Below are 14,202 nucleotides of genomic sequence, written 5' to 3'. Positions count from 1 at the left end.
AATTAATTTCTCTGTTTGTATAAGCCGACATCTTTATTTCGTCATTTACACGGAATTTTTGTACAAATTTCCATAATCTCTGAAGTCAACCACCGGTATGCATGTTGCAATGATAACATACTCGAGGAAGGAGTAGATATATAGTTGATTATTATTAATATCGTACGGCAACAGGATATCATCAACCGCTTTCGAAAGGCGTAGAATCTAAATCAGGGGTGTAAAACTGAAATTGCATCGCGGGCCAGATTCAAGCCTTCAAATCGCCCGCGGGTCGGACCAGTCAACTGATTCCAAAATGTTACCTTGTGCCCTTGCATTTTAGTTGAATAGTTTATTATCAAGCATATATAGATAATACGCGGAGCATAGAGATTTTATTCTAGCATGTCGAGACACCCTTATTGACGAACAATGGTATTGGCAAGAATACGATTATTGTCCGGTTTAATCCAGTTACTGTTAATAACTGATAAGATAGAGGCGCTAACGACGCTATAAGTTGAGATATTTCGATGCTCCCTTTGCTCCAAGTCGTAATCTGTCGTCGGCCCAGCGTACACGTTGTGAGGAATACAAGATATTTAACTGTAAACGCGAACGTTGAAATGTGGGATATTATTATTAAATAGCATGTCGGGTTTCTCTTCCCAAGTCTGGTACCTATCGACTGGGAGGTTACACAGCAGTACGATCATAGCTACTTTAATTACGTATTTGTGTAACTAATATATTTTCCATGTAAACTACAAATAACGGCTCTGCATTGGCGCTTTCGCTTCTGTGAATAGCTACTTTTTTCTACATAAAAAAAACTCATTTGCCTTGTCGAATTCGATAGAGCGAAACCACAACGCCGTATAGTCGGTGGTTAGAATGTGGCCAATGACCATGCTCAGCATTTCCTGTCCCGAGGGAATATTTATTGAAAGTATTTTCTGCAATATATCTCAACATTTGTTACAAATGTGCTAGATAATAAAATATATTTTCAATCTACTCAGAATTGCTGCGCGGGCCGTATGTTTGACACCCCTGATCTAGACACTCTATACATCTCACATAATTAGTTTGAATACATGAACACACTATGGGACACTCGATATGTGATCTCAACAATAAAAATGTGTTAAGTAAGGCTATGGATTATCTTGGAACAACATTCCCGTCTCTTAGTTACAGTCAAGTGGCGTTCAAACCTGACAATGGTCACGCCAAGCGCTGTAGGCCATGGTCCAGAACTAAGAAATCAATGCAGTTGGCGGTGACTGGCAGTATTCTCCTCGTGACCACAAAATTAAATCCCAGCGAACAACATATTTATATTGTCAAATTTATTCCACTCAAAAGTTTTCGACTGACTCTCATCAGGAGAGAACGTCAGTGAATGTGGTTAACCGAATTCTAAACATGAAGAAATAGAAAATATAAATAAAGATATAAATAGAACTTATTGTCGGAGTAACTATTGCATGTAAGCTGCTATTATCACTACTACTATTATTGGTGTGTTGAGTTTCAAGTGACGCATGTCGTCTTTTTCGGCATTGTGCGCTGCGGACAATAATGTTTTTTCTAGGGTCTCCTTTCTATGCTGTATAACAGTGATTGAAAATAATTTCAACATATGCTTGTTACACGAAATGATAACACGGGGTAAATAATTGCGGCAGAGCCAGTATAGATTAGTCGGCGTAAGCGGTATTGTTGTGTGTCATGCAAGCGTCGGCAAGGAATGTCCGGGGAAAGTCATATTACAACAGTATAAATCAGAGGTCTCAAACTCAAATGTGCTTGCGGGCCATTTTCCCAGTTTTGACGACGCCGCGGGCCGCAGCATTTATAGGGGCATTCTATGTCTTTCCAAGTAGGCCTTGTTTGGCGGGAATGAATTTCCCTATTGAAAATGAGCCGATCCAGCAGACTGACAGTAAACACACATCGTCAAAATGTGATTTACGTTTGTATGAATTTAGGCCTGGCACGAAAAGAATCATCACATTTATAACTATTTGAATAGAATTGTTGTTGTACTTGATATATATTAACTATAAGATATAGACACCATATGGGCGGACAAATGTATGATGCCATCATAAAAGCTGTCAGGTTATAAGTTTCAGCTACTATCAATATTTCGAATCCAACAGACTGATAAAAGAGACTGATCTGATATCAAAACATTTTAAAGTTGAGCGAATGAGCACTATAATTCCAATCCAGGATTCGTGTATACTTCTGATAAGTAGGCTATTAATCTCATGGCCAAATATCTTCAAATATAGGAGCAGAAAAAATATAAATATAATATAAATATATTAATGAATGTGTCCAAGTGATTGAAATGTCGGAACGCCGAACGGCCCATTGCTGTTACATCGTTCGAGCGTACCACTACGGTACTCGATACCTTTAAGTGGCCTTAATAACATGGTTTAGCGACCAAAGATGTAACTAACAGATTGCCATAACTATACTTGCTTAGTTAGCGAAATACCAAACTGCGACCTTCTGATCTATTACTATTTCCCTGATACGCGATTAGTTTGTTGCGTCCATGGTTCTAACAAATTTACGGCATTCCGACTCACTTCAAGTCCACTCGAGTCATTTTCATTTTTCCATCGAGTTAGCCCGAGTCTGAGTAATTCTAAGAAAGGTCGCATCCAAGTCCAACTCACAAATTTCAGTCTAGAATCGTCTAAGGGTCCGGTTTTGTCATCATGAATTGGAAATTAGCGAAATAGTGAATGTTCCAGTGCATGGTAGCGTTTGCAATTGATGTGATAGTGAAGTTTGACGAATAGTTTAAGGCTTTCGGATCAATTTAATAGGGAATTTTCACTTTATAACCTGAAAAGATATATGTGACACTTATATTTTGTAAAATTATTAAAAATCTAAAGTGTCGTCGCGGGCCGCACAAAATGCTCTGGCGGGCCGCATGCGGCCCGCGGGCCGCGTGTTTGAGACCTCTGGTATAAATCCAACTGTTTGGGGACATACCACACTTCACATAGATAGGAATCAGCGAGACCAATCTTTAATAGGTTTGCCACGAGTCTGCAGTGCCAAGTTTGGAGGCGAAACAAGATCCGTTCAAACAGGCGATTTGGATAGGCTTCTGGCACCGCTGTCGATATCGATGGTTGTAACATCCAGTAGCGGGATACTCTCTCCTCCTCTATACTCAAACTGTCATTTGTCTCAGCAGAGCAGGAGAATGATCGCTTTCGCCTCGGATAATGTTACAGTTGATATATCGATACTCGGTTCCGGCAATTGCCTTGATGCCGCACATGCTAGTAGGTCTGCCTTTTCGTTGTCATCTGTTATGAAATGGCCTAATATCACCCAAGGTCTTTATCTGTGAAAGAATATCAAATGCGAGTGAGATTTTGTCTTATGCGGCTGACGAATTTGTGGGTCTGAAAAGGTTCTCAGAGCCGCAAGGCAGTCGGGGACGATCACATAACGTCGATTCGTGGAAATGCGGTTTTGCAATATCCAGGTCATCGCGGAAGCGATAGAGCTTTTAATGTAAGCTGCTAAATTTCCATAAAGAAAAGCCAATTGGGCCGAGTAAGTGCCCAGTTTATATTCATCTTCCATGGACTGACGCAGTTTGTAGCAGGTTTGAAAGGCAAATCAAATCCTCCGTGCGTCTTTGTTTTAACTTCTGCTACGCCCTTTCAGAGATCAGTTTGAAATGTGAACCAGCAGAACAGGCACATTTCGACTACTGATCGCGACTAATTGCCTGCAGTTCGTTTTCGCCAGCCAAAACCGAGAGTCAAACGCCAGTCAAAGCCAAGACTGGCGCTTCATCACTCATCATGTATCCTAACCATGAGTTAAGTGTGTGTCTGGACCTCCAGCTTAATCCGTGAGACTAACTGGGTTACCGGTTAGGCAACACTGCATTAATCATTTTTCGTCAGTCGAGAAGATGAATTTTCGAAAATAACCAGCATTCAACTTCAAATCAACCTAATTGAACTACTTTTTAAATTGATATTCGACCTCGGATTATTGCATCATTATTAGTTGTCGGATAGTGATGGCAACGTAAGCTACATAATACGTAATACCACTCAACTAACTGGAAATGCTGGATTAAGACAGACAAACAGAAGTGTTTTAAACAAGAATCGCAATCAAAATCACGAATCGGTACCATACTCTTCATTTTATAATCCAGAGAACAGTATATTTGATATTAATCGAGATAGTTTATCCGATGACCTGTCGTATGTTTATGTGTTTATGATAAATATCAAGTTCTATCATTAATGAAGTTTGTTTGTTTCGGGGTATTCATGGTGTTTGTCGACTATTATGGTCACTTTACACCAGGCTGTGATTACCATGACGGTACGTCTCGAATGAGGTCGATTATATCCTATTGAAGTATGGTGTCAATCCGCACTCCTCACCTGAGTATAGGTAATCATTACAGCATGTCAGTGCTTGGTTTAGAGGAGATGATGGAAATTTGCAGAAATATTCCGCTTATATGACGTAAATAACGTGTCGGCTGTACATACACGGGGATTGGTTGCTAGATAGGCCTATACCCGATTTGATTGGTTTCGTACCATTGCTAAAATGCATCAACAAATACTTTACTATTACGCATTACACACCCTTACATCAATTTTGTTCATGCTTAACATCATAAAATGTGCCAACATATACAATGGACTAGTTAACGCAATTCACGTTAATCATAATCGTATGAAAATCATGATTTAGTGCGTGTGTCCCATATTTTTAGACAACGCTGTCATCAATATGCACATCTAAATGATTAGTTACAAATCCGCTAGGTATTGAAAAGGACACATAGGCAGCGATACGTTTGATACGACTTAGTCTTGTTCTATTGCAAACTCTGCATCTATATACCCCTCAGTAAGATAACATCATTAGCTTATGTGTAGTCATGGATTGAATAAATGTGCTCATAAGCCATAACCTCTGAGGCTTCTCCTTTTCTAACTCACCATTTTTGGGCTTCGTCCGCAGTAAAATGTCATGTGATTTCACACTATTCACACTATATTTGCCAATAAAGGTGGGGTATTGCCATACGATCTATCTATACCAGGGATGTCACATATACGACCCGCGGGTCGCATCCGGCCCGTCAGACGATTTAATCCGGCCCGTGAAGCAATTTTGAGCAAATGCAAAAGTCCCGGTATTATCCAGCACATTTCTAACAAAATTGAGATTTTAAATAAGAAATACTTCCAGTAAATCTTTTTCCAAGTCAGCAAATGTCGAACATATTCATAGGCCACATTGTAGGGATGGTGTGAACGTGAGGTTCACGTTCGCGTTCTGTGTGTGAACCTCGGAAATTTAGAGGTTCGTGTTCACAACAGAACCTTGGTAGGTTCTGCACTGTGAACCTTTTGGTAAATTGTAATTTTCACCCCATTATAATTTTCACCCCATTATAAGATCTTTGGCTCAAATTTATTGCATTTCAACTGCGGGCCACTCCATGCATGGTGCTGGCAGCATAAAAAAAATCAACGCTTAACGAGCATGCACCATGCACCTCGACAACCTTAAATGTTTTAGTTGCTTTGTTGCAAAAATTTTCTCGGAATAACCAGCTTTCCGTTTGTGAATATTTAGTGACTATCTGCTGTGAGCTTGACCCGCAATCACACAACATCACAAGCGATATACGTAGTCAGCGAATGATGCTTATTCAACCAATCAATGACATTGATATCGTCGTCTGATGTAAAAAATCGAACGGGCGTACGGGGTCAATCTTGACTTCATATCTTTACTGTATCATTAAAACCAAATCCGTGCGATTAAGGTGCTTGCTACTGCTGCATAACTTGTTGTTGTTTGTGGTATCGGTAGCGAGTATTGAAACCCGTTGTTCACTCTGCTCCATATCAATGTAGCAATACTCAGACTCCGAACACATTGTCCGGTCTGGCTAAGACCGTTAAGGCGTAAGCTTATATTCCTTGGTAAGTCCTCGTCAAAATTGTTGGCAAAGCGACGGAAGGTATTGACTTTACGCAATTATTATATCCTTTGATTACCGCTGTTGATACATTTAGCGACGTTTAAAACGCCGATATGTACTGCAGCATTGTGGCATTATGTGGACCGAGTCTTTGCTAGGTATCGTGTATATTAATATAGGCTATCACTTCATTGGAAGATAGGGTTGGAATTAGCAATATGACGTCACGTGACGTCACGAGGTTCACGTTCGTGTTCACACAGAACCTTTCAAAAAGGTTCGCGTTCACACGAACCTGAACCTTTCAGAGGTTCACACCATCCATATTTATAAGCATCCGACAGCGGTGTTGCGGTTTCACTCTATAGGTACCATTAGGAGCATGTCCATGACATTAATCACAGAGGCGATAACCAATACGAAACCGTTGTATGTAGCATGCATGGACAATATACTAGTTACACGAAGAATACAATTCAAATATATTTTCCCGCAACACTGTACACCGCTGTATACCTAATCTGTTCTCCAGAGAACCCCGAATTATGATTTCAAAACAATGAATTAAATACCAACCTCCGCATTTACAGTTAATTCTCTTGCACTCCTCACAACGAATATGCAGGGCTGAATCACGACTAAAACAAAGGGGAGGAGCATAGAAACATGCCAACTAATGTAATGGTGGTTTATAGCTGTATATGCATTCAATCGGCCGATCGTCTATTCCTTTCATTAGTTGTCTGTGAATAAAGTCGTTGCTACATGAACCTTATTTATGATCGGGGAAATAAGAATATTATAGAACTTTTATGTATTGCTTTGGCAATAAAGCATTGCAGTGAAAAACCAAGGTATGGATTTGAAGGCAACATTTTGGGATAATTAGATTGGTACGGCCCGCGGGCCGCGAGCGATCAAAATGTTTGAATCTGGTCCGCGGCCCAAGTTGAGTTTGACACCCCTGATCTATACGATTCTTAAAAAATCGCGGAAAACTCCTTACCTGAAATGTATCCATTCCTTCAATACCGTGATATTGCGGTTCACCAATGGCAAGCGCTTGTCCCCACCAGGGCTTTGGAGCCGGAGCCGGAGCCGGAGCAAAGAGCTGGAGCTGGAGCAATTCAACATTTACGGCTGCTCCAAAGCCCCGGTCCCTACCCCAATAGTTTTGCGAAGTGGCAATTGCACTACATACATCTATTACTGATTGGGTTGTATCAAAGCAAAATTATATCAAGGTCTCCGATTCTAAACATCTCAACTTCCGTACGTTCTCAGCCGTTAGAAACTACCAAACAAGATGACAAATTTGAGATTGATCAGCAGCTCATTAAAATATTGTAGTTAAGTGTGACTTCATAGCATCCGAATACAGCTTCTTGTACAGTACATTGTACAGTGCATATTGTACGCTTTGAGCAACTAGCTAGTACACCCGGACATAACCGGCACGGTAGTTACAGATTGTATAGAAATTTGCTCTTTGATGAATAATTCTGAACTCTATAAATCCGTTTGTCATGTCCCAAAAAAGGTAGTCCGGGACATGCGAGAAAAAATAACACGAATTCGCATAAAACCAAGCCACCGGACTAGACGAGACGTAGAACATGCAGGCGACTGTCCCATGTTACAGGCGAAATGAGAAATCGATTGCTTACTTTGCTTTATGTACAATAATAGATATAGAGGTGTTAGTTATTCTGTGGCAAAAATCGATATACATTGGTCATTGTCACTATCGCTACGTATTAGTGATGAGTTTTGAACATCTTCATACTTAGAAATCCATAATTTCACTCTAAATGACATATTTAGTCCGAATCTCATCATGAATCCCGCCATTCAAGTCATTATTCTGCTGGGGGCGGTAATTAATTGCATAGATTCATCGCATAAGTCGCACGAAATCATATTCAACGAAGGAATTAGTCACAATGTTCTCTCTCGGTAAGATTTCTCGATCTTTCTCGACCTTGTATAGCCACATACTGCTTTCAATATGCAATGTTACACCAAGATACACGAGGGCACTCCCCGCGGATATAGCAATAAGCGGAATGCGCATGAAACGCCGACGGGAGTTACTTCGTCGCCTTCTGTTGGCGGCGATCCTTGAAAGAACGAAACAGAAAAGATCACTGCATCATGTGGACGTTACTGGAGATCGATAGCGGATTGCGGGTATGGTTTATTTCGATTTCATCTACTAGGCGTAGGAGGAGATCTAGTTCTACGCGCAGCATTGCTTCGAACACCATAGATATCACGAATGCAGGAACTGACGATCCGATGAGTGCGATAATGCTTTCGCAATTGAGGAAATAATATTTTACTTTGCTACTCGGCTTCGACACCCAGTAAATGTACATAGAAGGGAGTATTGAAGAATAAAGGAATTCATTTTCTTCCATTTCCAACACCGTAACTATATAGAAGAATTGGAGATCTTGAAATGAGTTGACAGTCGGGTCGGGCTTTTCGAGTTCGGGTCTAATGTACTCGGTTCGCTTCCACCTATATTAGGGTTGCCATACGTCCGGAATTTCCCGGACATGTCCGGAATTTGACTGAAAAATCTGCGTCCGGGAGGAATTTCTAAAATATGCTTAAATGTCCGGAATTTTGAAGGCTTGAAGTCGGCTCAAATGTTTTCCGTAAATCAACATAAACAATATTATTTTCAAGCAGATTTATTCTATTCAAAATTCTTCGTCGCGCTTCGCGCGGGTTAATGCAACGTATATTGATATTGGTATTGGCACCAGGCACCACCCTCGCAAAAATGCAATCAGAAATAAATATAAATACCCATCATTTACTGAAACAAGTCTAATTGTAATCACAATGATAAGCTAACGGTATTACTAGAGTTGGTTAAGGCCGATTGAATGCTGCAGTCACAGACAGTGGTTCCAAATCTTGGGCTCATTTGCGATGATGTTGGACGTAATCAGCTTCCTAGGCCATGAGTAAGTTTGGGCAAGCTGAAATTTTATAGTTTGCAGCTTATCAAGTTTTGAGCTGGCGGACACGGAACATTTTCAAGTTGGAAATGAGGTTGTGACCGTGAAAGGTTGAAAATAACCGGATGTGCAACCTGCTGGTGCATTTTATGGTAGCCTAATATATGGAAGAATCAATATTATTGACAGAATTCATTCATAAAATGTAACAACCAAATGCATATAGTAAGTACCCAAGAAGTTACATCGATTACCCTATGGTGGGCCCAAGATCAGTGCTTTTTTTGGGCGAAAGGGGCAGAAAAAATGTTGTTTCGGACGTGATTAAAACACACACACTCTATTCCTGTATACAGTCGATGGGCAATCCTTTACAATTGTGACGTCATATTAACAGACAATGTGTTATACTTCATTTTTTAAATCCGCTAGTGGGCGCTAAAGAGTGTCCGGAATTTGCTTCACAAAAATATGGTAACCCTAACCTATATGGAATACAAAGTATAGGTGGAAATTCTTTCCCGCCAGCATTCTAACCAAAGATAGATTGAAATAAGTTGAATTATTACACTGTACTGCGGTGATTTTGAGGATACCAATGTATTGACGGTTCTTATAGTGTATTTTTTGCTGCTGAATCCAAAACTGTTATCCGTTTTGTTCAATCAGGTCCAGTTTATTGGCAAATTGCATTTGAATTTTCGAAAACTTCAGTTTTCAGCGTTATGCGATTGAGATTTGTGACGTCATAAAAAGGATTTAGCAATGAAGTTTTGATGAAAAGTTTTAAAAATATTTCAATTATGAAGAAGATCATTCCCTATATAGTATACTGCCAAGATGTTTCAGGATTAATATCAGCTTTGGGCATAGTCTACAGTTCGGCAGAGCGGCGATTGTTTTTGGACTCATCTCTTAAGAGTTTGAAGGCAGTATTACTACACAATGACATTGCTTCTGGTGCTGTTGGACAATTGGACATTCAGTGAAGCTCACTGAATGCTTCGAAGACATGAAATTCCTTTTGAAACCTCTTCAGTATAGCCAAAACAAATGGAAAATATGTGGCGACTTGAAATGATTTTGGTACTTCCTGGGTCACAGGCCGGTTACACTAAACAAAACATCCATCTTTTGTGTCCGTGGAACTCGAAGGCTGATGATCACCACTACACAAAAATTAGCTGGTTACACAGAACAAGTTTTACACCTGGTGTTGAAACTGTAAAATCTGCTTATTTAGTTGATCCGCAAAATATTTTTTGCCACCTCTCCGCATTAAACTTGGTCTCATAAAACACTATACCTGGGCACTTGATAAAGATGGCCCAACCTTCAAGTTCCAACAAATTAAATTTCCCTGCAGATTACCGTTGGTACTTAAAGAGATATCCACTTAACTCCCCACATGGAAGAAAATCCTTGAAGCGACATTTTTGTCAGCATAAATCATTTGTATCTTATATTGTTATTGTACTTATCGTCGGAATATCATCATGTTCCGCACAACGCTTTCTTTGTTAAGGTATTTTGAACACTTCGTTTTCATTCTACAATTCACACATTGATATGCTGGCAAGGATTTCGCATTTAAAACATATTTGCAATGTTAAGTGTTTACGTGTCCATAGTGTAACATCAACTTCTACCTTCTTCTGTTACGTTGAGCACCATTGAACAAAATTGTGCTTTCTTGGTTAAGTGCCTTTATTTTAACTGTGCTACTATATTTTTGTCGTATTTAAAACGGCTGTCATTGCAAAAACCCTGAAGGAAGGAAAAGAAGGAAGGAAAGAAAGGACGAAGTTTATTTTTGTCCTTGATGTTTTTTTTGCGGCATCGACTCATGATTAGGGCTGGGCAAAATCGAGTACCTGAGTGATTCGATTCTGAATCACGCAATATGCTTCGAGTCGAGTCGAGTAATCGAGTATCACTCATTATGACGTCATAACAGAATGTAATATGTCAAAGCTCAAATAGGTACCTTTTATGCCACCACAAAGAATATAATGCCTGTTATCCATCACAATAAAGATACTTTGGTATTTTTCGACCATACCGATTTCATTTCACTTGGTGACAGTATTGTGGGATGACCATGACTTCGGAAATGTTCTATTTCCAGTAACGTTCGTAGCTTTGTACTTTATGTTTCGTATGCTACGATGCGGACAATGAAAGTTTCAAGGCTTCAACAGTGAAAATTAGTATCGAAACTACAATTCTCGTTGACAAATTAACTTTCAGTGAGGAGGAGCGTATAATTTCAATACTCGAAAAAATCGCCTTTTACTACTCGACTCGAATCATTAAAATTTATACTCGATTCAGATTCGAGTACTCGAATCATTGTGCCCAGCCCTACTCATGATACACATACACACTATCTGTGCATATGCATACCATGCATGAGTGAGTGCATGATGTGCATATGTCGCTGGACAAGGAAGGTGCAGATATAGCCTTTTACGGTTTTCCAAGTCTTGCACCACCCATCCATGCTATCTCGGTAATGCTTGAGCGCATAGCAATTCAAATATAAATACCATCTTGCAAAAATTGACAACATGCATGACCAATTCAACTACCATAGAAATTAGTGTCTTTGTGTACAATAACGACCAAATCTAGCATAATTGAATATGTGATGAAGAAAAAATTTGACCTGATTGAAAAAAAAACTAGTTGCATTTCTGAGTTCAGCGCAAAAAATTGATTCAGAAACAGTTAAAACATATTTGACATTTGAAAAGTAATTTTCAAACGCAGCACAGTATTATGAAACCGCCAGCAAACGATAAGCGATTACGGTTACATTTAAAACAAAAATCAATTTAAAACAAACATGTTAAACAAGGCCATTGTTTAAAACATTTTTTATTGTTCTTTTTTTTCAAGCCATGACGTCATGGATATTCAATTGTGACAATGTCATAATGGATGACATTGACAATTGAAAATATAGGGTAACTATAGCTTCTTTGACGAAATGTCTGCGTACTATAGCTGTTGAACCGACTATTCTGAGGGCTCCAACCATCCCATACCGTATACGTCGGCAATATCCGGTGGTAATTGTCCGTAGGCTCATAATACATGTTTGTTGGAAAGTATTTACAAAATTATGGCATGATTCTACAGAAACAATTTTTTCAAAAAGGTATTTGTTTAAAACACTGTTTAAAACATGTTGTGTATTAAACAACCATTTATACGATGAAATTGTCACGGGAATATGATTTTGTGTAGGAGATATCGGAGAAGGACCGCCTCACGAAGACCAAACCAAACTCATCAGTGACAATGTCTCAAGCTGTTTCTTTGACCGATACCAGCCCTTTGCAGTCCGGAAAGCAACGCACAATCCACTTGATTAAGAAGAAAAGGAAAGCACGACGACCTTATATGTACTCTATAATCCTCACATGTCAACGATTATTTTCTCTAAAATCGCCATGCGGACGATTCGTTATGTTTTACCTGTTATATATGACGTTATATCGTATCCGTCAACGTATCTAGAACTAAAACATGAGTTTGGATCATAAGGTTCCAGAGACATTCCCAATGCAATACAATATTATATTTTAATAAATATACGATTCATTTTGCCTACCCTTTCATTTTATCTATGATCCAAGTCATCAAATCCCCATAGACTAGGCTTGCTCGCATTCAAAAGTGATTTCGAGTGGGTTAAGTTTCAAGCGCGCGCAGATAACTGATTATATCATGCTATGTAGGCGTACTTATCATGACACCGTGATTGCAAAACCCTCTAACAGCGGTATATTATACCACAAACTGTATATTGTTTCTACCGAAAATTATTCATCTTTCTATACAGGTATTTACGAAAAGGCTGTGCGTTATGGACGGATGGTCTCTACACCTTCTGACTTGGTTGATACACAGTTCGGGGTTACGGATACAGGATTGCCCAAGTAGTCATTGATATGTTTTTCAGCAACAGCTCTACTGCAATGTGTGCGTATATTCTTGATACCCTACTCAACACAAATTCTCAAATTCTGCAGATTTCTCTGGGTCAGGGGGGTCAAACTTTTCGGCCAAATGGCCACATGAAATTCACTAGCCATCGCGCGGGTTATTTGAATGATGACGACCTCTTTGAGTCGTCTGGTAGGAGCGACCGGAATAGGTAACGTCGAAACGGTCTTCAGTCTTCACGCATCAAAATTAATAACATTTATGTCATGAAAACTCAGCCTACATCTACATTTTACAAGCTATATCCGCGCGAATCACACGTAAACGCATGTTGGATGACGCGTTACTTAATAATTGAGAATACAGTTAACTAAATTGGGCGTGTTTTCAATTTTCAGTAAGGGAACCAATATCAAAATGAAGAAATCGAGCGATAATAAATCAAGTTGGAGTATCTGCTGGAATTTATTACTCGACATTGCAGATATCATCATCATGGTTAATCATATATAGCAGTCTTTTTTATATTAGATATGGTGCACGCGTTCTGTTCGCGTTCGCGTTCGTCGAGCGAACCTTGATATTTCAGAGGTTACTTTGTTCGCAAACGAATTTCGGAAGGTTCTATACCTACACTGAGAATATTTTTTTGTGGAATGGCAGAATTTCACAGTAATATTAGCGTCTTCGATCGACATTCCTTGTGAATTGTAACGTCCGTCCTATCACTGTCCGGGTGTCGAGACATCACACTATTACGGTTGTGAATAATATAGCGACACGCCGTCGTCACCGCTTAGTGCTTCGCCTGACAACGGCCTATATAGGATGAGATCACGAACTATTTATTCCTGATGAAACTGCCAATTATATTTGAGTCTCGCGACGCCAACTTGTTCCTGATCTCAAATGTTTCTGCAAACAGCCCAACGACACTGGATGCGAGTAAGGGTTATTCGTGAACTGAAAACTGAACAAGGATATTGATAAAATTTAACCGGCAAGATAATATAGGATCGGGAGACATTTCTCTCCGTTAACATCGTCATGGTGATATCCTTCAAATGTTACCAACTATACTCTGATGTGATTAGTGATTGATGACTAGTACTCTGGCAATATTATTACGTTATGCGTCATGCGCCATGCGTCATATCTTCGTGTTCACGTTCACGGTCGTGTTTACAGGGAACCTTACAGCAAGTTAGTGTTCGGACGAACCAAAACATAGGGGTTAGCACCATCACTTCCGCTCCCGACTATAGTCCTGTCCTT

The 14,202-nt window shown here is 39.6% G+C and overlaps 1 long non-coding RNA gene across 1 annotated transcript; it reads left to right on the top strand.

Moving 5' to 3' along the window:
• The first annotated feature begins 7,757 nt into the window (after positions 1-7,757).
• Positions 7,758-13,823, top strand: LOC145452528 (uncharacterized). Its single transcript, XR_013919414.1, has 3 exons — positions 7,758-7,957; positions 8,028-8,191; positions 12,226-13,823. It is a non-coding gene; the product is annotated as an uncharacterized LOC145452528 (long non-coding RNA).
• The last annotated feature ends 379 nt before the right edge of the window (positions 13,824-14,202 follow it).

Source organism: Botryllus schlosseri, chromosome 12 (assembly GCF_051294905.1).
Source record: "Botryllus schlosseri isolate E-star chromosome 12, Bs_hap1, whole genome shotgun sequence".
Taxonomy (NCBI): domain Eukaryota; kingdom Metazoa; phylum Chordata; class Ascidiacea; order Stolidobranchia; family Styelidae; genus Botryllus; species Botryllus schlosseri.
Note: the sequence above shows the minus strand (reverse complement) of the source record. Positions and strands in the feature narration are given on the sequence as shown.